At 42.3% G+C, this 23029-nt stretch overlaps 1 protein-coding gene across 3 annotated transcripts in view; it reads right to left on the reverse strand.

Moving 5' to 3' along the window:
* Fam135b (family with sequence similarity 135, member B) overlaps nt 1–22280 on the reverse strand; it is a 289484-nt gene extending 267204 nt beyond the window's left edge. The window contains exon 1 of one of the 3 annotated variants that reach the window (XR_003951438.1): nt 21515–22280. The gene's annotated coding sequence lies outside the window, so the exon portion shown is untranslated. Of the gene's footprint in view, nt 1–20405 lie in introns of all 3 variants that reach the window. The other 2 variants (XM_006521393.4, NM_177819.3) reach the window with 2 other exon arrangements.
* Between the last annotated feature and the right edge of the window lie 749 nt (nt 22281–23029).

The following is a 23029-nucleotide window of genomic DNA, read 5'->3' on the forward strand; positions in this document are numbered from 1 at the left end:
GATGCCTGCTGGATGACAATGGGCCCACTGCCCAGATCCTCAGAACTGAAAACAAGGCAGTGCATATCCTCAGAGAGATGCATCCAGTACTCTGCAGAGCTGCTGTAATACTCACTCTGCCACCTCCAAGGCCAGTAGTCAGAACAACAGAACCTGTGTACCGGGCACGGAGTAGAACTTAAACCTCTGTGTTAGAACCTTTGAGGCCACAGAAGAAAAGAATATATGCTAGCGATATCGACAGGCTGTACTCATTGTTTAAAGAACAATTAATGAGGAAACAGCAACAAGCTGGAATCCCAGGCTGCAGGACAATTTAGCAATTAAGAAAATTAGAGGCTGCAGTTTCAAGAGACAAACTGTCAAGTCAAAAGCCGGAGAAAAACAAATATAAACCGATCCCTATCTTCCTACAGTCTCCAAGTCCACAGCCAAACATTGCTCAGTTGTAGGGGGCAGGGCAGAAGCAGTGTGTACTGAAGTTGCATGTGTAGGATGTTTTATATGCCAGGTCCATATGTGAAGTGCTCTCCACCATCCTTTCCTGATGAGAATGTGAGCGTTCCTTGTGCTAGCCCATTCCTAAGATTCTGTAGATATATACCATCTCAAGCCAACCTCAGGTTTAGCATCGGATGAACAGTGCTCTCCAATCTACAAAGTACTCCACCCTGGTTGTCAATCATTTATCACACAGTAAGTTCTGTAGTACTACAAGATAGACTGGGGGATATTCATTCCTAAATACCAGGTTATTTCATGTTCAAAGAGCCTTTGTCCAACCCCACTGATGCCCACAGACCTTTCCTCATCCCAAACAAATCCAGTCTCCATTCTTCAGCATGACGGGGCGGGGGTGGGGGGGCGTCATGCTTTAACCTGGAGCCTGAGTATAGCCTACACTTCCCAATGTACAGCATGCAGCAAATGGGAGCCACAGGAGGCTGCTCTGCCACCAGCTTCTCCTCACCTGAACCTGCTCTGGTTCCAAGCCTCCTGCTCAGTGTGTTAATGTCACACTGCCAACTTCTAAGTGCACAGCTTGGTACATGAGTCATTTGATCTCTTAAATTTGACCATGAGTGTCAGCCAGGACCGAGTTTATTTTCCCTTTAGTTGGATAAGTGACAAACCTTGCCCCCATAGGCAGAAGGCCTGGAAAGAAACCTACAATAGAAGGTCAAGTTGAGCCCCTTAGACAACCAGTGAATGACTAAATGGGTCCATTTCTGACACAGCTTGCTTCGTGCTGATATTGAGACAGGTCAAAGTAAGAAAGAGAGGTGCCCTGTGACCTAGTTAAAGAGAATGGGTTAGAATCTCAATGAGGAGGGAGAAGTAGGTCAGCATGAGGGTGAGCATGACATGAGCCTGGAGACAATAATGGAAAGGGGACCATGGCAGACAAGTGTGAAGAGCAGAATTCAATGAATGATCTGGGGACTCGATGGGCAGGTGAGACCACAGGGCAGAGGAAAGATGGCGTGCGGGGAAAGGAGGCTGCATAGAAGAGTGGCTATACAGGAGCTGGCTCACCAGCAGTTGCTGACAGAACTAATGACTGAACAGCAGAATCTAAGAAAGACTAATGTAGCCTGTTACAAGATGAGTGGTAAGAGCAAATTAATCTATCCGCAGACTGCAGCGAGAAGAGAATGGCTTATCAGAAACCTCCCTTCTCTCAGAGCTTTTAGTTAACTCTATGTCAGGCAGCTGGTCTCTGTGTAATTTATTTCACGTCTCCTTCAGGAGATGAAGGGTTTGCATCACCCCAGTCACTTAAAGAGTTTCCTTTCCTAATGAGAGCCGTGTGGCAAATTTACATGAACTTTGCTTTAATGATTTAGGATCAGACATCTGGGCCGCCACTGAAAGGCTGACTATGGTCACCTGCAGATGTCTATGAAGGAAGTGAGGCCAAGTGGGGGAGACAGTAGCAGATCCCAGAGCTACGGATGATCACAGTCTTCCTGGTCGCTTCCCCACACTTTGTCTGTCTTTTCCAAAGAATCATTAGGACGGTCAGACTCCTTGCAATCACCATCTTCCCCCAGTGTCGCTGAGCAGATTACGACCAGCCTGCTCTATGAACGTGCAGAAGGGATTGGGAAACAAAGTCTGGGCTTCACAGCCTGCCACTTTAGAGGGATTGCTGCTCTGGGTGATGTGCAAGTCTATCTGAGGGTAACCAGAGCTGTAGCCTTTAAAGTCAGGGAACCAGAGTAAATCAACCAGAGGCATAATCATTGCAATATTTGACCAAAGTTTAATCAAAATCTTGGACCTATGTGGTAGATTGAAAGTCACTGGCCACTGGTGGTTACTTAAATTTAAATTATTTAAGTAGGCTCTTTTTCACATATCTTCTAATTTCATATTTGTCACATTTTAAGAGCTCAGTAACACATGTTGTTATCATGCAGTGCTCTGTAAATGGAACACTTTTATCAATATAAAATGTTCTTCGGGGCAGAATTCCTTTAGACCTAACTTCTAGTGTTTCTGAAATACAGGGGAGGAAATTCCATGTAAATTGTACCATAAAGACATAATCAGGAGATTCCAACAAGATTTTTTTTTAATAAAATAGGAGCGAAGGTCATTGTTAAGATTTGAAAGGGGAAAATTTGCAAACAGTTCTAGAGCTGAAAAGAATATGAACATATCAAAATAAATTTTAACACTGGTTGTACTTTAAATACTTAAAAAAGGTATTTATTACAGTCAACTTCCTTTAGTAATAGGAAAACATGAATATTGAAATATTCACATGTCACAGACTATTGCTTATTTGTCTTAATGCTGTATATTGTTAGAGTGTTACTGAAAATTTAATTTTTAGGATAATCCTGCAGAAGAATTTGAGTTGTCTTGCCCTGAAGTCTACAATTCCTCAACTTCCTCCCCACCCCATCTCTCTTTCATTTGCGTGTTTATTTTGAGACAGCCTTTTAAAATCTATTTCTGTTTCTATACAGCCCATACTGGGCTTAAACATACTATCCTCTAGCCTCAGCCTCTGGAGTGTTCAGACTATAGCTACATGCCATGACAGACAGCTAATTTATTATTAAATAAATCTAGAAAAATATGCATGTACTATTATTCTTCTAAAGAAAATATTACAGAATGTCAACATTTGTAACACCTGGGTAGGAAAATAATTGGGAATTCATTTTACCTTTCTATTGCTTTTTTTCTTTTACATGATTGAAAATTTTCGTTTGAAAATCTTTGTGACATAGCATCCCAGTGGGATTTACAGAGCTGGTAAGTGTCAAAACTCCCATTTGTATGTGAAAGCCCCTGTGCTCGCCAGGCCTGGTGAGGTAATATTTCTATTCCTCTGACATTGTCTTATTTACACATGTGTATGAGAGATGAACTGAGAGGGATAATTGCATCATGTCTCATGACCCATCAGCCTTTCACTCTCCATGACTCAATATTCACAGACAGAAGAAAGCCTGCATATTGAACAACTGTGAAATTTTCAGTGTTCTCCTCCTCCTCCGTCTGGAAACAATCAATTTTGTTATAATCCCACAGGTCCTAATGTCTTTGCTCTCTTCTTGCTTTTCCTCCTCTTTGCTTTCCAGGCAGGCTGTTGGAATTTACATGCAATATTTGTGTTGGCCTATCAAATATAAGACACCTGGCTTCTCTTGTGTCTATCCCAAATGGCTTTTGACCCAGGGAGAATAACGGGGCTTTCACAAGACAGAGTGTGACTGGGTATTTCTCTAAGCAGACACAAGTGTTGTTGTGGCCCAGATAATTTACATAAAGACTGCCTGCTTTGACTAGGGACCCTGAGGGATCCTGTACTGTGTGACACCTTCAAACTATGGAAATTCAAGTATCAAAAAGAGGCTTAAGGATGTAGAAATAATTAGAAGCACAGGTTGCAACTACAGAATGGATGTCATGGGACATCAAGAGAGGGACATGGAGCCCCATGCCCAAGAACTTAAAGTGTCAGAGGCCCTTTGATCAATCATGGAAACTACATGTCTTTGGACAAAGTTGCAGGGGAAAACAAATATGCCATCAAAAGGATCATGTGCAGCCTATGTCATGCATCATGCTAATTACACCTAATGATCTATGGTACTGGAGAGAAGGCAGTGGGTTGTGCCTTGGATTTCAGCAAGACTGCAGGCCAGTGCTAAATGCAGAGCTGCCAGCATTTCACATATGCAGATTCACCAACTTGGATAGATAGAAGACTATGACTGCAAAGAGCTTCGAGAGAATGTCGGCTCTCCTAGGTCATGATGGAGGAGGATAGGGGCATAGTAGAGGGGCTTAAGATGCATGTTAAATGGTGTGAGAGTCAGATATGGGAAGGATGATCTCTGCCTTTGTTTTAGGGGGATAGATGGATAAAGCCAAAGTGTCTTGACCAGACAGACATCCAGAAATGCAAAAGGGCCTTGAAAATCAAGAGCAATATTGAGCCTTCCTGAGTTCAAAAGGTTTTTGGAAGACTTACTGGTGAAGTCTGGTATGGCTTTAAAGGAATTGAGCCAGACTCAGAAGTCAGAATATTGTTTGCAGTAATTAAAGCCTCTGGAAAGGATCAGGACAACAGGATTTTTAAGTTACATTAAAATATCAAAGGTCCAGATCCCATGCCAGAAAGGAACATGGCATCTGGGAATTAGCCACAGAATCAGAAAGGACATCTTCTAAGGCCAAAGAGAACTATGTCATCACAGACAGAAGAAATTGACGGAAGAATGAAATCCAGGAGGGGTGTGTTTGTGAAGAAGGTCACAGAAGAAAAGCATGGTCAGTTTAGCCACCTGAAGACGAGTCCTTCCAAAGACAGAGAAAGCAAACTGTCTCCCAGGAAGGAGAAACTAGAAATGTATTAGTGGGAGAAGAGTAATGAAAAGTAAGGAGATGGGAATACCCAGTTTAGACAAATTGGCTGAGATAAGGGCATAGAATTCATGCCAGGCATGACTACAGGGTCATGTCTCTTGCAAAAGGGAGAACAGTTTCCATTCTTTGCAGACACTACTGAGCTGTAGACCAGGTTCAAGAGGAAGTCAGCTTTTTTTGCCCTAAAAAAAAAAACATGTGAAGTCATAAGCAATAGATGTCCTCTATGCTATTTTCTAAGGGTGGGATCCAAAACCAGTTGATACAAGGAGGGTCTGGCCTCAATGGGAATCCTATTTTACCACGGTTGCTGTGAAAATAGTATGTCTAAGGACTGAAATAGGAAGTGGCAGGGCTAGGTTGTTAAAAGGGAGATGGAGAGCAGTTTATAGAGAGGCTTTAAGGCAACATTAAGAGCGATGGTGAGTTTATAATACAAAGACTATGGATTTTAGCTGATGGCCTTGGAAGGAGGCAGTGGGGAGAGGTATACCTTCCTCAGCAGCTCATACAGCTTTCCAGCAGCCAGAGAGTCATCTGCCTGGTTTGCTAAGACAAAGGAAACATGGCTTATTATAAATGGAACGTGTTGAAGTCCTACAGTGGGTAGAGTGCACAGTCAATGTGAACTATACTCAGAAGTACAACTCTTAGTGGTAATGAGCACGTTCTGGAAACAAGGAATAAAGCAATCAGGTAAATTCTCCTCAAACTCAAACCACTTCCACCTTTTGCTCCATCTCTGGGTGTGACTGCATGGCTAGTTCTGCTCTTGACAGACAACTGGATACAGAAGGCAAGCCTAAAACTAAGCATCATAACTGACCAAGCACCCAGCCCAGCCCAGCCCAGCCCAGCCCAGCCCAGCCCAGCCCAGCCCCGCCCAGCTCAGCCCATAGGAACACAGAGGCGTCTACTAAAAGCTTCTTGCTGACTCTCCTCCTGAGAAACATGGTGCCAGCAATATAATGTATAGTATCTTCTGATGTGTTTAGCTACATAAATGCCCTGGTACTTCAAATCACAAACCTCATGACTATACTTTGAGAAGTTCTAAATTCCAGTTGCCATCTCACTTCTGTCTTTGAGGAGATGAGCCTTCTTAAAATGTTCCAGACGGATTCTGTCCAACATCACTTAGAGCAATTTCTTTAAGCTGATCTGGATGCCAAGGGCAGCTGTTAGATGCCACTAAGAATAACATACTGCAGCCTCATCAAAAGGCTACCAGAGTTCAGTCTGTCACCAGAGGGACTTACATACAATAACAAAATAAAGGAGAAAAACATTGATGACCAATTGATAATCATGTTCACATACATTTTAATGCACTGATATGAGAGCGAAAACTTTTCCATCAAATTGTGATTTTACTGTTTTAATTCAGCCAATCGTTATGCAAGTGCACATAGAACTACAAACAGCACGAGACCTTCAAACATAAGCCATCCCTAGAGACCTCTACAAGGGGTGCTCTGGGACAGATTTGCTTTGCACACTATATAAAGACCAGTATCCCATGTTTTATTTGATGGTATCAGTGTGTCTCGAGCTAAACTTTAAATAGATTCAGTGATTTTTATCTGAGATTTGCAAATTCATTGTAAAGAGCCAGCTGGTCAACAGAAAACAAATATAGCCCCAATTCCTTCTTGGCAGCACGAAGGAAGCTTAATCTGCTTTGTGAATACAGCTGATGGTGTTGCTTGGATCATTTGTGGAGGGTAATGTGAATAGCTGGGACAGAAGTATGGACTCCGAATCTACAATAATACAAGTACTAACATTTGCCAACTGTGTGTCCATCTGCAAGTGATGGACACTCTGAGCCTCTCATCCTATCTCATAAAATGAGAAAAATGATACCCTCTCTTTGTCATATTTCATGAGAGACAAGTGAGACATGTCAAATTAAAGGTCAGAGACTAGCCCACAGCTGTGACTCGATGACAGCACTCTATTTTGTATAACTCCATGTCTACCACAGATATAAAAAAGTGAGTTCGTTAAGAGTCTAGGCATAAGCTGGGAAGCTGGCTCACTTAATACAGTGTCCATCCATCACACAATCAGAGGCTCAGAATTCAGATTCCCAGAGCCCAACTAAGAAGTCAAGCAAGGCAGCTCATGTCTGTTAGATCAACCTTCCGAGTGGAGGACATGGAGCTATGTGGATTCCTGGATCCCACGGGCCATTCAGACTAGCTAATTAATTAGCTTCATGTCCAGTGAGAGACTGTATCTCAAAACAAACAACCTCCCCGCCAAAAAAAAAACCAGACAGTTATAAAGGGCAAGGGGAACACTCAATGTCAACCTCAGGCTTCTACATGCATGTGTAAACACACATGTACATGCACACCCATATGCACAACACACACACATACATACACATACCTACAAATACACACAAAAAGATCTAGATACAAGGTTGGATTTGGTGGTACATACCTTTAAGACCAGCATTTAGAGAAATATGCAGAAGTTAACCCTTTCCTATGAACTCTCATACACATTTTGTGAATTCAACTACAATTCTGACATCAGTATGGTTTTGTTACACCCAACCTGGATTCCCCACAACTCACAGACCGTGAGCATGGCTCCTAATAAAACACCATATTACATCTCTGATCTGTTCAGCTTGATGTTTCATTCTTGTACAGGTAAGCTGCGTTGCCCTCCACATCAGAACCTCAGAATCTTTCAATATTCAACACATTCCTTCAATATAAACCTCCAGAAGTTGCCAGACCAATTTTCACTATCATCTGCTTTCTTGGGGCTTTCATCAAAACTTAACTTGAAAATAAACACTAAACAACAAATGTGAGAATATGAAGGTGATTCTCTGACATTGCTGGGTAAATGAATAAAATATACAAAAGACAGTTTGCCAAGCATACTCTTAATATACCATACCACAGTATACCATATAATATACTCTTAATATACAATCACATCCCTTGGAACTCATCTAAACTAGATGAACCCCTGTGTCCATTCTCAAAACATAGAAAGTATATACAAACATTTATGAAATCTTTATTCATAAACACCCAAACTTAGAAGCAATCAATATGTAAATGAACAAAAGAGCCTATAGTGGCACTTACAGAAGACAAAATATCATTCAGCGCTAAAAAGAAATGGGTTGTCACATCTTGAAAAGGCACATAAGAGTCTTAAATGTATATTACTAAGGAAAATGTGCAATCTGAAAATTGTGTGATTTCAACTATAAGACATCCTAGAAAACAGAAAACTATGAAAAATAAACAGAAAAGGTTACTGATTGTGAGAGATTTGGGGCACCAGATCCCACACTGGAGAACACAACTCATTAAATCCAAACCAGCAAAACATTCATCAAGATTGAATCTCAAAATAAACTACAGACTGGGTGGTACTATTACATTTGTGTAAGTGCAGCGATTGAAAAGAAAGTACCTCTTGATTGAAAAGAAAGTTCCACCTTTGTGAAGTTGAACAGTGATATTTCTAGCACCTGTTTACTATAGGATACTGTGGTCCAGCTAAGCCCAGGCTTGTGAGACCCCAGAAGAAAGTGATGAATTCAACCCCTTAATGGGTGGGTAGAGGCTTAGCAGATGAGATGGAGATTAAGATGAATCTGGACCAGTGGTAAAAGGTAGTGTGTGTGTGTGTGTGTGTTTGCATGTGTGTGTGCATGTGTGTGTGTATGTATGTGTGTGTGTATGTGTGTGTGTATGTGTGTGTGTGTGTGTGTGTGTGTGTGTGTGTGTGTGTGTGTGTGTTAGAGGGATGGGGTATAGAAAATACCATTGTGACAAAAGTGTAAATGAATCCCCCATTCTCTTTTTGGGGACATGTCACCTTCTCTCCCCTGAAAGCCAAACTCAGGCCTCTGGTAATATCTTCAAAGGCCTGAGCACATTCCCCAATTCTGCAATGCCTCTCTCCCATTACATCCCACTGTTTCAACCTAGCCTCCATTTTAACTTCACATGGGACACATCTTAAAATAGCATACTGATTTTATTTAAGTCTAGGTATACATAATATATTCTATTGATATCCCAGGAGTTCCAGCATATACATTAGTCACTGGATTTTGAATTAAAGCAGCCAGAGGGATGTTGGATTAAACCACACAAACAGAAAGGAAAAGGCAGACTAGAAGTTCCAGGGGATGTTTTCTCCTCACTTTTGGTTCAGTAGTTAATAACATCTTGAAAAATAAGTAGCTGAAAACTTGACTTCTTACCTGAATCAGTAAGTACAGGAGACCTGATTTGCCTTGGATTTATTGCCATCTTTATTGCTAATCCTAATAAATATCTCTCAAAATAGCCAGAATTGCAGCCAAAAGATGTTGGCACCAGACATGGCGTTAATAATTACCTAGGTCCCCTAAAGAAGTAACTTCCCTAAGTCACACACAGGTCTAATCACTTCCTTCAGATTCTAAGATGAGTGGTAAAGAACCCTTGGGAAACCCAAGGGGTGAGGTTTAGTTTGTGTGATTTATAAGCCACTCTTTAAAAATTGTCAACAACCAAATTTTAAACATACTTCCCAAGAGTCTTATGCAGAGTGATAGGAAAAAAACATGTTTGTGGGCATCAAACTACTGTGAAGATCAGCTTCTGGCTTTCATTCAGGTTTGCTGTGCAACTAAGAACAGGTTCTGCCTCTCTGTGCATCTTCTCCTCACCCAGCACTGTGGTTGACAATAGCTTTGACATACACAGCAACAAAGAGCATGACCTACGAGGGAAACTTCTTGAGCCCTGGCACACAGAAGGGCTTAGAATGAACTTGCTTTCTCCTCCCCCCTCCTCAGCATTGTTTGATAACTCAAGGCTAAAATGTCCCTTAAGGACATTTTATGGTCGTTTTTTTTACTTCCAATATTCGTGCAATTTAAAAGGCAAGAGGAAACAAAGCAAAGCAAGGGAACCTTATTGTGTAATTCAGAAGCAATTCTATAAATAACCATCCTATTCCTCCCAAAGGCCACCAGAAGCCTGCATGCTGAAATGCCACATTTGACGGATTCTACCCTGGCCCCAGGATTTCAAAGATAATCTTATCTTTATATATTTCCTTTAAACAAACAGAAGAAGTAATTTATTCTTCAGTGTGTTTTATGCTCTCATTTAAAATCAGCAAGGTTTCATAAGAGCTACCATCTCATCTGCCAGCAGTATCACCTCAGTTCCAATGGTGCGTGCCCCAGAAACCCATTTCCAGATAACTTACATCCAATCTTTCAAATAGAAAATACTTTCATATTTAATTTCATCAATGTCAGATGTGAATTATTTCAGAAAGCTCTCTTCTGCTTTATTTCAGCCAAGTCTATATAGAGTATAGCTTAGTTATTTTATTATTATTATTATTATTATTATTATTATTATTATTATTATTTGCTTGGCGATGCACTGCTTTGCTTCTGAGTATGTCCTTGCTTAGGGCTGTCACACACGCTATCCTAGAGTCCCCAAAGACATGAACATCTCCTAAGTGTGCCACACAGAGAGTCCAAGGTGCTACCTAGCAAACACTGCTACCCCATGGTCTATCTCATGAGATATGCCATTTAAGTAAAAGTCTGTCTCCAGCACTTTGCTTTTGGCTCCAGGGTCTGGAGGGATGGCTCAGTGGTTCGTAGTACATGCTACTCTTGCATAGGACTCAGCTTCAGTTTCTAACACCCACACAGCACCTCCAAACTATTTGTAACTCCAGTGCAAGGAACTACAACACTATTTTCTTGTCTTTGAGAGCACTGTAAATATATAGTCCATATACATATGTACAGGCAAGCAACAATACATATAAAATAAAAATAAATAAATCACTTTAAAGAGTAAAATGCTGCCTCTGTCTTCTTATTGATAGTATTCAGGCTACTCAATAATCAGGGCAAACACCAACTAATCTCTCCTCCCCATATACCATGAATTATAATAGATTTTGTTCAGTTTTATTTATGTTACCTTGTTGCTAATAACAGTCCCACATGAAATGCAAATTATTGCTGCTTCGGGGGTTTAGAAACCATAGTTAGTGCAAGTTAAATAATACATTTGCTGTGCTGGATAACCCAGGGAGAACTAAGATTCTAACCAGGACCCTCAGAAGAATGTTGCTGAATCCATAGATTGGGGAGGTATGGGGAGAGAAAAGTTGCAAAAAGGAAAGACATCTAATGACTTGAGAGAGAGATCAGAAAAAGTTGACCTGGAGTAGCTGGGGAATCCCAGAATGTCAAAATTCAACAAGTACGCTTAGAGAAGAGGCCATACCCAGAGGTTAACTGATACGTAATGACTGCTATGTGACCAAGATTGTCACTGAGCAGGGTAGAGGAGAAGCTTCCTGTGCTGGGAAGGTGGACTTCAGTGTGATATGGAGCTCACCTAACAGGACTTGGGAGGCACCTATGATAATGGTAAGACTTGACCACTTCCTTCCCAGTCTCTGGTCTACTTTCAGGTTTTTCTTTATAGTTCTGTTGTTTTCAGTTGCCTTAGAATCTTTTAACATTTTTTTTTTGAGATTATAGTTCAATTATGAAATTTCTCCTTTCCCTTTTTCCTCCCTTCAAATCCTCCCATATATCTCTCCATCTTCTCCTTAACGTCCCTGTAAAAAAATTGTTATTGCATGAATATAAGCATATGTATACACATATATATTATTAAATATAACCTGTTCAGTTCATATGCTACCTGTATGTTTGTTTTTAGGGCCGGCTGACTGGCGTTGGGCAATAAATGGCTTGTGTTCTTTCCCAAACAGTAAGTTTTTACATAGACTCAAACTCATGTGTATGCTTTTATATATGGGTTGAATTCTTTCATTTATCGGTGCCTCCATAAATGACAATATTTCATTCTTATTTGCATTCATGCTTTTGTGAGACAAGCAGTGAACAGTGAAGCTGGGATGGAAAAGGAAGATATGGCAATGTGACATGGCTTCCAGGCACTCCAGAGGTTAGGGGAACCTTTGTGCAGGGACACGTATTTCTATGTTTTTCTCAGAGGCTCCCTTAAGGATCTAGTTTGTGTCCAAAGCAAGCTGAGTGAGTTCCAAATGAAATAGCTGATTATGTGGAGTTGGTAGAGGGTTTCCTCTACTATGTACCCTTCCCAAATTTCTTGTGTCCACTCATAACAAACAGAACATTGTTACTATGTTCTTGTAAAAACTGTTTCTGGGTGATTGTAATGACTCCCAGAAATATTTGAGAAGAAATGTGGCCAAAGACAGTCCAACACATCATCACACAATTCTGGACCCTTATGGTACAGATCCCAGGTAAGGTCCAGAGTCTTTTGATCAGTTTGGTTGTGACCAGAGCTATAACCACATGTCTCTCCTCCTCCTCCTCCTCCTCCTCCTCCTCCTCCTCCTCCTCCTCTTTCTCTTCCTCCTCCTTTCTCTCTCTTTCTCCCTCTCCCTCTCCCTCTCTCTCTCTCTCTCTCTCTCCCTTCCTCCCTCCCTCCCTCCCTCCCTCCCTCTCTCTCTCTCTCTCTCTCTCTCTCTCTCTCTCTCTCTCTCTTTCCCTCTCCCTCCCTCCCTCCCTCCCTCTCTAATTCCCTGAGCTTTTTAAAAAAGAGAAAACTTGAGTCACTCACTCTTAGGAACCCTATTTCTGGCTATGTGTCTCAGAAACCTGACCAAAGATACAGATTAGCAAGATCCTTCCACAGAAACCAAGGAGCTACCTAGGGTCCCTGGGCTAACAAGTATCAGAACTAGGGTGGCCACTCCAGCTGTGTTATCCAGGACCTAGTAAACGTCCCAGCATACCATTTACAAACTGTACAATCTGAGGAAAGATGGAGTAGATTGGTAACTCTAGTTAGAACAGGGATTAGCCCAAAATACGCTTTCCTCTAAACATTTTTGTTGTTGTTGTTGTTGTTGTTGTTGTTGACATACCCCTATGTTATGTTCACTCAAAGGACATGCCGTGCTGATGCTAAGAATGCATCTTCCACATTGTGTACATGCTTGGATATTCACAGTTCCAATGAAGCCCCATCTCTGTGGTAGAAAATATATCCTTCACTGGAAACTAACTATAAAAGAATTGGGCAATCTCTGATTACTCTGCTAAGGTTTAATAGAAATTTTTCATTTATTTTTTCCAAGAAAAGTGACTATATATCTTATTACTTGTTCAAAGGATCCTTGACATTAGGATTAAGAATCACTATCCAGGAGGGCATGGCTCTTAATCTTTGCATTAAGCAGAACAGGGTGGCTGAACTGGTGCTCTGTAATTACTGGTCTCAATAGGAAACAACTCACAAAAAATGCTAAAACACCTGTTCCTGGGCAAAGTGGGTAGCAGTCATCTGCTATATGGCTCAGTCCACCTTATACCAAGTCATGGGGTATCAGTATCTCTTCAATTAAATTGCAACTTGAAAGACTTTTGCCAGAGTTGGCAGAAAACACAGGCAGGGAAGGCTGCCTCAGAGGAAGGAGCGACCATATCTGGGACCAGGCTTCAGTATTCCTTTGAACCAAATGCCCACCTTCTGACCAGGCTATGCTAAACTGCACTTCAGTGGAGCTGTGGTTACTGACTTTTAAACTGAAAATAAAAAGCAGCATTTTATTACTAGAGATTTCTGGTATTAATTACCTATATGTTTTATATTTATTGTATGTTCCTGAGTGTTTGATGCAGCTATAATCACAGCAAAGTCCAGGCACCTTTAGTCTTGTCAACTTGTAATGGAGAGTCATTTAGAAAATAATTTAATACGTCTGTAATACAGGCAAAACTTCCATGAACACTATAGTTAAAGTAACTCCTATGCCCAGAAACATGGAGAAGCTTCCAGAGAGAGCTCTATAAAGAAAGGGCTTGGGTGAGGGAAGAAATGAGCTACAGGGACTGGAGAGACAGTGTGACCCTGCCAGTGGTTTAATCATGATATGCAAAGTCTCTAAGACAAAAGGAAACTTACATAAGAGGAAAATTTACATTCGATTTTTCACTCTGTAAGGGAAGAGACAGAAACCTATAGGCTTAGAAGACTGGGATTTAAAAAAATAATAATTACAAACTTCATTGTCATATATTAATTTTAGAAATTTGCAAGTTTATGACTTTTCACAAATGTATGTAACACTGACTTCTACAGTAGTCTCTCTTGTCCATCTCCACTCTTGGTTCTGTCATCTCTTCCAAAATCATGCCCATGTTTTAACTTATGGAATTCTATGCACCTTAGAAATTCATTACTGGAAATTTATTTATTTAAATACCAGTTACAGCATTTTAAAATTTCATATTGTGCATTGTACAATGTATTGGTCACCTCCCCCTTTTACTCTCTGCATCCCTCCACTTCCCAGCCTCCTGCAAATACATTTCATCTCCCATCATGTCTCTTTTTTTATAACTCACTAAGTCTAATTACTGAAATTCAAATGCAGATATGTGTGTGTGTGGGGGGGGACACCATTCAATAGAAAATAAGAAACTTACCAATGGCCACCTCTCTCAAAGAAAAATGTCTGCTCCTCCCTCAAGGGATGTCAACTGTCATCCAGGACTGGGTCATTGGGAGCACCTTTCTCACTCTTCGTACTTCTCTTTATCGACTTTCTTAGGGTGATCACTTCTATCCCTGTTTTCTCAATTAATGTCTGTCCATGGCTTCTTATTCATCCTATAACTTTTTTCCTGAGTTTTTTGGTAGGTCTCTACTTACTTAAAATATACACAGATGCCTTTAGAGACTTTAAATTACTTGTTCAAAGACAATTCTTCACTTTCTGCTTAAAACCTTCTATTGTGGTCTTATGCCTCCCAACCAAAGTCAACAATAAAACCTATGTGCCCGGACAGGGCAGTCACCCTCATCTTCTCTCCCACTGGGTGTATTGAGTCTTCCAGTAAAGTCCTCAGAGTCCACTGACTTTACACATCTCAAGTTCCTTCTACTACCTCCATCACCACTGCCTTCATGAGTCAGGGCATCTTTGTTTCCATATACCCTGCAATTCCCAGTCCAGCCACTGTCTCTAGCCTCCATACCTCCTATCTTCTCTCAGTGTACTCTCTATAAGAGTTATATATGGGTTTTTGTTTGTGTGTTTTATATATATGAAAGTGTGTGTGTGTGTGTATCTATGTGTATGTGTTTTACAGATGGTCAAAGCCAGGAATTTGTGCAAGAGAGGCAAACATGTGCTAACTGAATGGTGATGTTTATGTTCTTATCCATTATTCCATACTAGACGTCCCATAGAAGGTGACCCCATATCCTAAGCTTGTTAAAATGTTCTAGGTCAATAAGAATTAATATATAGGCACAAAATAATTCAAACAGTCAAGTCAAAGCTGAAGTCAAGGGGATTTAACTGGGGAGAAAGAGGAGAGCTGTCATGTCACTGGAGGCTTTGCAGGAGCCTTTCCTTGAGAGGCACACCCATTGCAAGAGGTAGACAAGTCTGAGAATGACGGTGTCAGAACCGTATATGCCATTTCAACTGCATCTCATGTCCATACAGAAACTTCCTGCTGGGAGCTGTGGTCCAGAAAAGCACTTCCTCAGAGAGAAACACATAGTTCTGCCTCTGGGATAGTCAGGTGCTCAATGTTCACTCATACCTCAGGATGGTGCACACCCCTTCTCTTTGGTATCCTTACCAATCCCCCATAGCTGCAGACTGTAAGCTTGGAGACTGTGACATGACTCCAACATCTGCCTTAGTAAAACAAAATTAGAAAGAGCGCTCTCAGGGAAAAAGAAACAACCTCCCTGCATCATGAAGCCAAATGGGAAAAAAAATGTAGATTTTCTTTAAAAATAAGGTAAGACATCAAAGACGGTCTAAAATGTCTAAAGTATAGTAAGAGTAAGCACCAAGCAGCCGGACTTCCCAGTAAATGCCAGGCCAGGATGCTTCCAATAGGATTCGTTTAGGTTTCCATGTCTCAGTAAATGTCTTATGAGGCATTTAGTCTGGGTGGTCTTGGCATTCAACTGCCAGGACATTCAAAGTACATCAGAGAGGTATAACGTGTAATGAATAATAATTTAATTTATTATAGAGAATATTCTTGTCTTCTGAATCATTCAAAATGTTGGGCACCTCCCTTCCCTAGAGTCTAGCAATCTTGTATTCATACATACATTCATTCATTCACTCAACAACCATGTATTCCGCTCACATTGTGGTGAGAGGACCTGCTATACTGTTTGGAGTCCCTAGAAGCCAATGTTATATTCATCTATTAATCTGTTTATTCAATATACATACTCTGAGCAAGTGTCACTTGAGAGAATTTGTTCTACCAATGGATGTCCTACAGTGAATTTTTTTAAAGTACTGCACAGAAATGTATAGCAAAGAAGAGAATTGGTTCAGAAATAGGTGACAAATGCAGACTAATTTTCTCATTAAGGAGACACTGGTGCTGTTTCGGGCAACAATTTGCTTATGGAAGAAACGAAGATCCCAGGAAGATGCAGCTCTTTAGATTTCTGAATATGAGCAAAAATGCCAGAGGTTAAAAAGAAATGATGTAACAGGTGGTGATAGTAATAAAGGCTATGAGGCTTGTCTGACTTAGGGTGGGAATAAGGCTAAGATTCAGAAAAAGGCTTTCGGCTTTCAGTCTGAGTTATAAACACACAGAAGGGCTTTGGTTTATCAAATCTGATTTTAACTTTCCCACCATCTAGCCAGCTTCGAATCAGAGGCTCACCGGGCAGGTCAGCATGTTAGCTCAGAGCCTGATAGATTCGTTCAGGTTAAGAGTGTAGAGACCAGGAACAGAATGATTGTAGTGTGTCTGAAAAAGTAGCCAGAATGACAACTGCGCCTTTCCCTCCTTTTCCCTCTGTGCTCCCCAGACCCTACAGTGCTCCACCCAGACATCCATCTGAGAGGTGAGGCTCTATGTTCACTTCTCTTGCATCATTATCATGCTACTAGCTACCTCTTTTCTCAGCATCCCAAACCCCCCTGCCTGACCGAAAACAACTCTCACCTGCAAGCTTACCTACCAGGCCATCCTATATTTCATCTGATCTGGCTTTTCTCATCTATCCCCCTCTCTGCAGCTGAAGAGATGAGAGCATTCTGTACAACTGCTAATCTTCCCATAGCTTCCCATGACCTTCAGAGAAAAGGGAGCACTTTAGAGGCTGGCTAATGGACACTCTCTGATGTCACTTCTTCATGTCTTACCAACATCAGTTGACAACATTTTCCCAGGACTTTATACCGCAGCCCTGCCTTATACTTCCTTCCTAACACTTCTTCCATTTTCTTATCCCTCCCTAGACTCATTTGCCTCCCATCCATTCTCTGTATATAAATTCTTTCCGACCTGAGCTTAGACCTCCTCTGCTATACAAATCCAGCCTTCATAGCCTTTCCCAAGAAATGGTTAGAAGGTCCTTTCCCAGACTCATATAACCTTGAACATTACTTGATGCACTCTTCTTAGTTTCTATGTGTGATTCCCCTAAAAGATGTTTAGTTTATTTACAGGGTCTTTTCATAGTTCATAGTGGAACCTCGGCATCTGACATGAGGAAAGAGAGAGGGCAAAGAAATTTCCATAATGTCCTCACATCAAATAATCAGGCTCTTACTCCATCAACACCAAAGGTAGAGGGCCACAGAGCAATGGTTCACAGTGTCAGTTTCCTTTGTGATGTTAGGGCCATCCTCTACTCCAACTTCAGACATGTCCCTGCAACCACTTAGAAATGATCCATGTTGTAGCAGAAGCATTCAACATTGCTGAGCACCCAGCATGCTCCAGGAAACCCAAAAACATTAGTGATGCCATGAATTCCTACTAATTCTCTCAAATAATATTTGAATTCATATATACACCTGCCAGTTAGTTAAATAAAGGACTTCTTGTAAGCTGGACAATGTAGCAAAACATTTTTACCTGGAGGGAAGGTGGAATGAGGTAGCCAACTAGTCCCAAACGCCAAAGAAAAAGGTTCCTCCTGGAAGTAGTGGCATGAGACATTGAAGTGTATAGTTAGAACACATTGTGATGTTTGAAGAAAAGGATGAATGGAGGACCAAAGATGGAATACTGGAGATGTAACCTCAGTAGAGAGCATAGGTCAGTATACTTCAGCATTGAAAGAGAGTTAAGCAGGAATATCGAAATCTTCCAGGCCATTTACAGATGATGAAACCAAGGTCCAGAAATAAGAGACAAATCAACAGTCCTATAAACAAAATGATGTAAGAGGCAGAAGCCACTCCTGAATCAGAGCCGTAGCCAATTAGACTCTCACATCTAACCAAAAAGTGTTTTCTCTCCCTCCCCACCTCTCTCTCTCTTTCTGTCTCTCTCTCCCCTCCCTCCATCTATCCCTTCTTCTATCCCTCACTTTTTCCTTCTTTCCTCTTTCCTTCCTTCCCTCCCTTCCCCTATCAATCAGAATGTCTTTTGTAGATGAAATGCAGCAAAGAAACTGGTTTAGGGCATTTAAAATAATTCTGAAACCTTCTATAATTGGCAACTATACTATACATCGGGAAGTCACATGTCACTGTTTTATTGTTGTTTGTTTGTTTTCTGTGTGTGTATGTGTGTTTTTTTACTTTACATCTTCTGAGGTTACCTTCTAGGAACACAACCATCATTATATACCTTACAAAGAAGGCAAGGATTTACTGAAGGTCACAGTAAGCTAACAAGAAGAAGAGACAGGGTCTTTGGAGTGCATCTCATATGATATTGTTTAATCAAGCCCAGGGATGTTGCACATTTTTTAGAAGAGAAATTGAGAGAGAGACCAGAGACAGAGAGACAGAGAGAGAGAGAGAGAGAGAGAGAGAGAGAGAGAGAGAGAGAGAATGTGCTTTTGCTGGGTACTTTATAAATCATGAGGGTTTTTTTATTCCCTTCTTTCTTTTTTTCTTTTTGCACAGCCTCTACTTTCTCCAGGTACTCAGCATCTACTTGAGACTGACTCCAACAACCACGTGCTACAAATGAGGAAACTGAGGCAAACGAGAGTCTACCACCCTAGTTTTCAGTCATAGAACCTAGGTTCAGTTACACGCTCCCTGAAGCCAGGTTATATGGTTTCCCATTATATGAAAGCTGAATAAAAAGAGGGAGATGGAAGGAGGAGAAACGCATTCCAAGTCTGAAGTATTCAGCAAATATTATATGAAAGCCATTTAGGATCAGATGCCAACAATTCTAAAGTGCCCCTTGTAAAGAAATGAACATTTTGAGACTAGGTTTGTGCTTGCTGCACTGATACAGAAAGGCACCAGGGACCGGCTTTGTGATGCCTCTTTCAGGACAGGTGGCCAAATTGATGGCCCATTCATTCACCAGAGGTTGTGGGATCAGAAGTGAGGCAGGTTAAGAGAGGCCCCTGCCCTCATGGAGCATAGAGTCTAGAGAGAAGAGATCTGTGTAACAAGCAATGACACAGCACAGTCTGTCAGTCAAATCAGGTACAGAGTATCAAGGAAGCACAAGAGAGGATCGGAGAAGGCTCCAGATATGATGGAGCCTTTGAATTGGGCCACACACACACAAAAAGAAGAAAGTGAGAAACTGTTACTTTCTGCAGAGACACCAGCCTGGGCAAAAGCACAATCACAAAAGAGCAGAGCACAGGCCTGGCTCATTTCAGAGATTGCAGTTCCCTCAGCAGTGAGATCAAGCTGCACGTATTTGGTCAGGTTCAGCTAATACATCTGGCTTTAGAGAGCAGAGTGGGATTGAGACAGTTTCAGCTTTGAAAAGACTCCACAGTGTATGCAACACTTAAAGGCGCCCTCACTTTGGGCAAATATCTCTTTACACGATCAGATGTTTGGTCCCACTCTGTGTTACACAGAACAAACACTGTTTTCAAGAGAGAGAGGAGCACTGCCTTCCATGGCAAAGCTAGCTCTTGACCTTCAGCAGCAACAAACAAGGAGGACACTCAGTGTTTCCCCCCAATAAAGCCCTCTTTATATTGCCCAGGTATCTCTGGAACAAGACAATATCCCAGTCACAACTCACTGACTAAGAGTTCCACTCTTTCCATAGGTGATACCTGTGAAATGCCTTGTTAATCTGAGATTTTTTTTCCTTTAGAAAATGACTTTCTTAAAATTGCATTAGTCATACATAAGACTTTAAAATCCCACCACATTTGCATCCTCTGCCATTAAATTTTATTGTTATGAGAGCTTAGCAAACTCTAAGGGTTGCTAGAATCACATTCTATAGAGAAAAAAACATCCCAACAAGACAGGAGCAATTCAAGGTCATACAACAGGTATGATGAAACCAGAGTTCAGACCTGTTTGTTTCTGACTCCAGAATCTTGCCCTCTTTCCTCTACACTACAGTATAGCATTTTGCTATAATATATTGTCCTCGCTGTGGTATAAATCCCCAGATGAAATGCTGGCTAGATCACATCCTCTTGGGTAACATAACTACATCATAAATTAAAAGCCCAATTAAAGAACATACCCTTTTAACTGGGACTTACCACAGTCCCCTGGGGCTAAGATATAAAAGGAGAATCCTTTCACAGGCAGTGGCTATCCATCCTGGAAATTCTTCAGAAATCTGCTAAAGTCTATGAAAAGCTTTTGAATCAAATTACTCAGCTAACGCACCTCCCTCTCCTCGGGTCTTCTGGTGTTCTTCTCCCAGCAGAACTGGATTAAATCATGTGCCAATCTCCAGCCCTCACTATAGCCCAAAGATGCAGATAACAGTCCGTCATACATCAGGTGCACCCAGGGTTTAAAACAAATTTAACATTAAGAGCTTTGGAGCCCAGTGGAAAAGATTGCCCTCCTAGATTATATGAGGGATTGAAGTGGAGTTCTCTTCCCCATCTGTCTGAAAGTAGGATAGTTCTTTAGTAGCCAAGGGCCAGACAGAGGGTGTCTCTAACACCATACAGTGTTTGTTTTGCTGGCATCAGAGAGGGAGGAAAAAGTAGGTGAAGAGAATGGGGGTGGTGTTCTTATCTCCATTCTGGTTAAAATTTTATTTCTGTTAACATCCAATCCCCCAATGACCAAAACATCTTATCTATAGAATAGTAAACTCTGGGCATACCCCAAACCTTAAGAGTTACTACTACCTGGTCTAAACACCCCCTGCAGTGGTTGTTTTTTAAAGACTGCTATACATATAAAGAGCTACTGTGTGTTATAGCCCCTTTCCATGCCACAGATGAACTACGGTGCTCTCCACCCTCCAAAGAGATGGTCTCTGAGTCAGCTTTGCCCCACATAGAACAGAGACCATAGCCCCTCCACCTCCACAAGGTCTTCTTTTGAGCCTGTCCTGGGTTCAGTGGCTCAGAGGACCTGAACAGGTCTAAATAAGCCCCTTAGGACCACCACATTCACACAATCACATTTAATGGTCCTTCTTGTCTCTAAGCTTTGCCCAGAAGTGGGGCAAGATCAGAGGGCAGAGATATCTGAGGGGAAAATAGAGAAAGATATATTTTTTAAAAAAATCGCGGAAGAATCTCTACTCAGTAATAGAAAGCCATCCAACTAGCAACCACGCTTCCAGAAACGTCACTGCCACAGAAAGAGTTTTACAGCTGGTGACCCCCACAGCGTTCTCACCTACCTGTCTCCCACTGCAGGGCTCTCTCTCTCACCTCCTAGGGCCCTGTTCCAGCTCTGGTCCCGCTCTCTTCTGGTCTCCTTCTCCAGCAGCCAACACCGGCAGCGACTGTGGGCGGACCAAGGAGTCGGTGGCGGCACCTGCGAGCTGTCTCAGGTCTCTACCGAGAGGCTGACTGGAGGAGGAGCAAGCGGATGCTGCCCTCACCGCCGCCGCCGCCGCCACTGCCGCCGTGGTGCTGATGCGGTTGCTATGGTTATGGAACTCCGCAGCTGCCCCCTCTTGGTGCAACAGCTGCCCGGCCACCGCGGCCTCCTGGCAGCCCGAGCTAAGGTGCCCGAGGCAAGGTTGTGAATGTGGTTAAGGGAATTCTTCCCCCGCCTAGGAGAAGACTGGGAGCCTCTACTTGGGCCGTGGCTGGGTCTCTCCTCCAGCGCCCTTGCTCTCCTTCCCACGCCAGAACCTAAGGCCAGACTACAACAACACAGAGAGCGCGCTCAAGGCCTAGAAAGCCCTCCCTGCCGCTCAGCTCTGCCCCTGCAGCCTCGGTGCACCGCGGTAGATTGCGCGACTAGCTGGGAGGCGCCGCTAGCGTCCCCCACCTCTGTCCGCCAGAAGAGTCTAGGCGCGCCAGGCTGCCCTGCGGCCAAACCCCGCCCGCTCATAGGCTCTCCTGCCAGCCCGCCCGGCCTGTGGAGGGCGCAAGATGCTGGGCCAAAGAAGTCTGTCCTCAACCAGCCCAACCTGGCCAGGAGCATGCTCAGTCTCCGCGCGGAGATTGTCCTCCAGAGCCAAGATAGCGATGCAGTTAGAAGGAAAGGTTTCTTTCAGACCCCAGGGGAGAGAGGTATTAAACTTGGGAGAAGTTGGTGATGCAACAAGTACACACCTAAATAAATAAGTAGTCTGAAAGCTGGAAGTGACCCATACTACCACTACTAAATGTGCAATGGTCATTGAGCAACAGCCCATTCATCATTTACAGATGTTCTTCATGCTAAACACTAAGGGTTCAGAGGTATGCCAACTTGATCCATGGGAAAAAAATGACAACAATGAGAAAACATAAGGCAACTCACATCTACTAGCCATTCTTCAGCGGGCAGTTTGCTTGGGAATACATCATCTCACTATGACAGTGTCAAGAAGTTCTTGTGTCCTACTTGTTACAGGTGACAGAGCAGCCTTAAAAGTGGAACCAGTGCTAGAATTTGGAAGCTGAGTGTTCTGTCTATTAGACTAGGCTGCAGTAGTTCACATGGGGTGAAGGAAAGACACTTGGAAGAAGGTGCAAGTATAGCCAGAGGTGATGGTAATGAATGGGGAAGAATATTCCCACATGAAAGGGGCAGGCACCCCCACCCCACCCCCGCCCCAAACTAGATAAACAGGACCGTTTGATTTTATTTTGTCCTTTTATCCACAGGGAACACCCAGAGTGACTAGAACGGAGGGCACTAGGGAAGGTGAGACAAGAGCTTGGACTGGAGGAGCCAAGACAAAGTTGACTTTGAACAC

This window comes from Mus musculus, chromosome 15, assembly GCF_000001635.26.
Source record: "Mus musculus strain C57BL/6J chromosome 15, GRCm38.p6 C57BL/6J".
NCBI lineage: Eukaryota > Metazoa > Chordata > Mammalia > Rodentia > Muridae > Mus > Mus musculus.